Source organism: Thunnus albacares, chromosome 4 (genome assembly GCF_914725855.1).
Source record: "Thunnus albacares chromosome 4, fThuAlb1.1, whole genome shotgun sequence".
Taxonomy (NCBI): Eukaryota; Metazoa; Chordata; class Actinopteri; order Scombriformes; family Scombridae; genus Thunnus; species Thunnus albacares.
The window spans coordinates 25307183-25309715 of NC_058109.1; the positions used below are offsets into that span (position 1 = coordinate 25307183).

At 43.6% G+C, this 2533-nt stretch overlaps 1 long non-coding RNA gene across 1 annotated transcript; it reads left to right on the plus strand.

Annotated features, from left to right (window-relative positions):
• The first annotated feature begins 1374 nt into the window (after nt 1-1374).
• Nucleotides 1375-2240, plus strand: LOC122981020. The gene is made up of 2 exons (XR_006403144.1): nt 1375-1929; nt 2017-2240. It is a non-coding gene; the product is annotated as an uncharacterized LOC122981020 (long non-coding RNA).
• Nucleotides 2241-2533: the final 293 nt, after the last annotated feature.

The following is a 2533-nucleotide window of genomic DNA, read 5'->3' on the forward strand; positions in this document are numbered from 1 at the left end:
CTTTTCCTTTCCCTCCTCCTCCTCCCTTCCTCTCTCTCTCTCTCTCTCTGCAGTGTTCAGGTGAGATGGTGACGCATCAGCTCAAGCAAGCGTCTTATTAGCTGAGCGCTAACAGGCAGCTTGTGTTCCCGTGGGGGCTGAATGCTGCTGAGTCATCCTATACAAGCTGAACAGTAAAAGTCTTCAGTCTTCTCCCTGACACACACACAAACACACACACACACACACACACACACACACACGCACACACACACACACACAGGCAGCTGGATGGCAAATACACTCACCTGCACATAGACAGGAACTTCAGATTTACTGGATTCCAATGTGAGTTTCACAGTGTAGGTGTATCAGGTTCTGTGTGTGTGTGTGTGTGTGTGTGGGAGAGGCACAGAGATAAGGAGGATCTTTCGTGTAGCTGCTGCAGCCAACCTCCTGCTCTCTCTTTCTCTCCCTCACCTGTGCAGCTCGTTGAAGCAGCAGCGTGAGACCAAAACTGTTGACAGATCCTCTCTTCACCCCATCAGTCTGCCTCTTTAGTCTACATTACCTGATTACACTAACACACTGAGTTTCAAAACGTGCCACACGGTAATGGATTGCTGTGGTGAAAAACCAATCACTGCACTATGGTTTTCTCATCAGTTTCACTCACCTCATCCTGAGAGATTTTATGATTTTATTTATTTTTCATGGCAACAGCCCATGTTTTTCTGTAGGTTAAAAAAACTGCATATTTGAGTTGTTGCCGTTGAAGGACTAACACTGAATATTTTTCTAACTAGAATTCATTTTCACACATGTATAATTGCAGCCATAGTTTTCTTTCCAGTTTGTGGAGATTTTAGAATTAAGTTTGTGAGTGGCTGCTTCCTTTGTTAGAAATGTTTTCAGCTGACTCGACACAGTAGGTATGCTTACAATGGCTACATACAATATAAAATATTGAGGCTAAAGCTACACGTCCCAGGAAAAAAGTCACCCTTACCAGTTGATGATCCATGTAGAAGACATGCTTTAACATGCTCTAAGCTTTAACATCAGCTAAGCTGCTCACATCTCATCAATTTATTGCAAACGCTACCTCTAATTTCAGCGTTTTATGAAGGTTGTTGAATGTGAAACTTCAGTATCATGAAGAAAGAGGACCAAGACACTGAAATAAACACACTCCTGTAAACTATGTGTATTCTGAGAAGGAATAAAACTTAAGTTAAATCATTTAAAATAAAAATAGGAGAATTAGTTTCCTGGTCAAACAATGGGGATTAACAATTGATCGGTACAGTAGGTGCGTACACTTATGGCCCATTTACTGTTGAATGAACACGCTGCTGTTTTTTTGCTAGGCTTTTTTTTTTTAAGACCTCACTAAAGAGGTCTTAAAAGTCCAAATCTAGTAAGAAAGTCCCTAAATTGGCAACACTGCTTCAACATGTAGAGAAGTTACAGTTGCTAAGCTAATTTGGATAATTGCTGTTCAGGAAGGGGTTTAGCGTAATCATTTACATTAACACTTGTTAGGGGATAAAAAGGTAACAAGATGAGGCTGCAACTTTAAGGGAGAGACTTTGCTGCTCTACTCAGTTTATTCTACTACTTTATATTTCTGAGGGAGTTAATTTCTGATGTTATTGTTATGGTACCAGAAGATTCCCTCGTGTTTCTTCTTCCCTGTGTTCCCAGTGCTCCCCTGTCTGTCTCTCTCTGCGTTTATATTTCGTTTGTGTGTGTGTGTTGGCGAGGGTGTGGTTCCCCTTTCTCATTCTCCTGGCTCCCTGCTCTACTCATCCTGCACACCTGTCTGCAATCGGCTTATCACCTCTCCCAGTCTGCTCACCTGCCTCTCATCATTCATCAGCTTGCAGTATATCTACACCGGCTCTTCACCCACTCTTCACCAGATTGTTGTTTCAACCACAGTAGTAGGTACGACTCAAGGCCAACTTATTTTATATTCCTAGTGATTCAGTGTCCTCGTGTCTTGCATGCTAACTTGTTTCTCTTGTGTCCCAGGGTCATTACTCACCTGCCTGTCCTCCTGCTTGTCCGTCCGCCTGTCAGCAACTTCCAAGCCTCCAAGATATCCCTGCCTGCAACACCGCCTCTCGTTCCCTCCCGCTCACGCCAGCCACATTCCCCCATTACCTTTATTCAACCCTGCTGTCGCCGGATCCACATTCCCTGCCTTCAGCCTCTCATCCAGATCCTCCCCTACAATAAATCCTTTTCTTACCACACATCCTTCTCCGTGTTCTGCGTTTGGGTCCCTCTTGTGTGTTTATAACAGTTCTCACACTTTCACTCTGTCAAATACTGCCAATATCCCCCTGTAAAGTCCTCTCTGCTGACAGAACACTTACTTTACCATGTTAGTCTTGGGTTGTGCACGCTGGGTCCAGTCCATGAACTTATCTGAAATACATCCCTTCCACTGCGTGAATGTTTCCCTCCGTTTTCAAAAGTTAACAACAGAGCGAGGAGGAGAGAAATAAAGAAAGGTTGGCTGGGGTCAAACTACGTACTTTCTAAG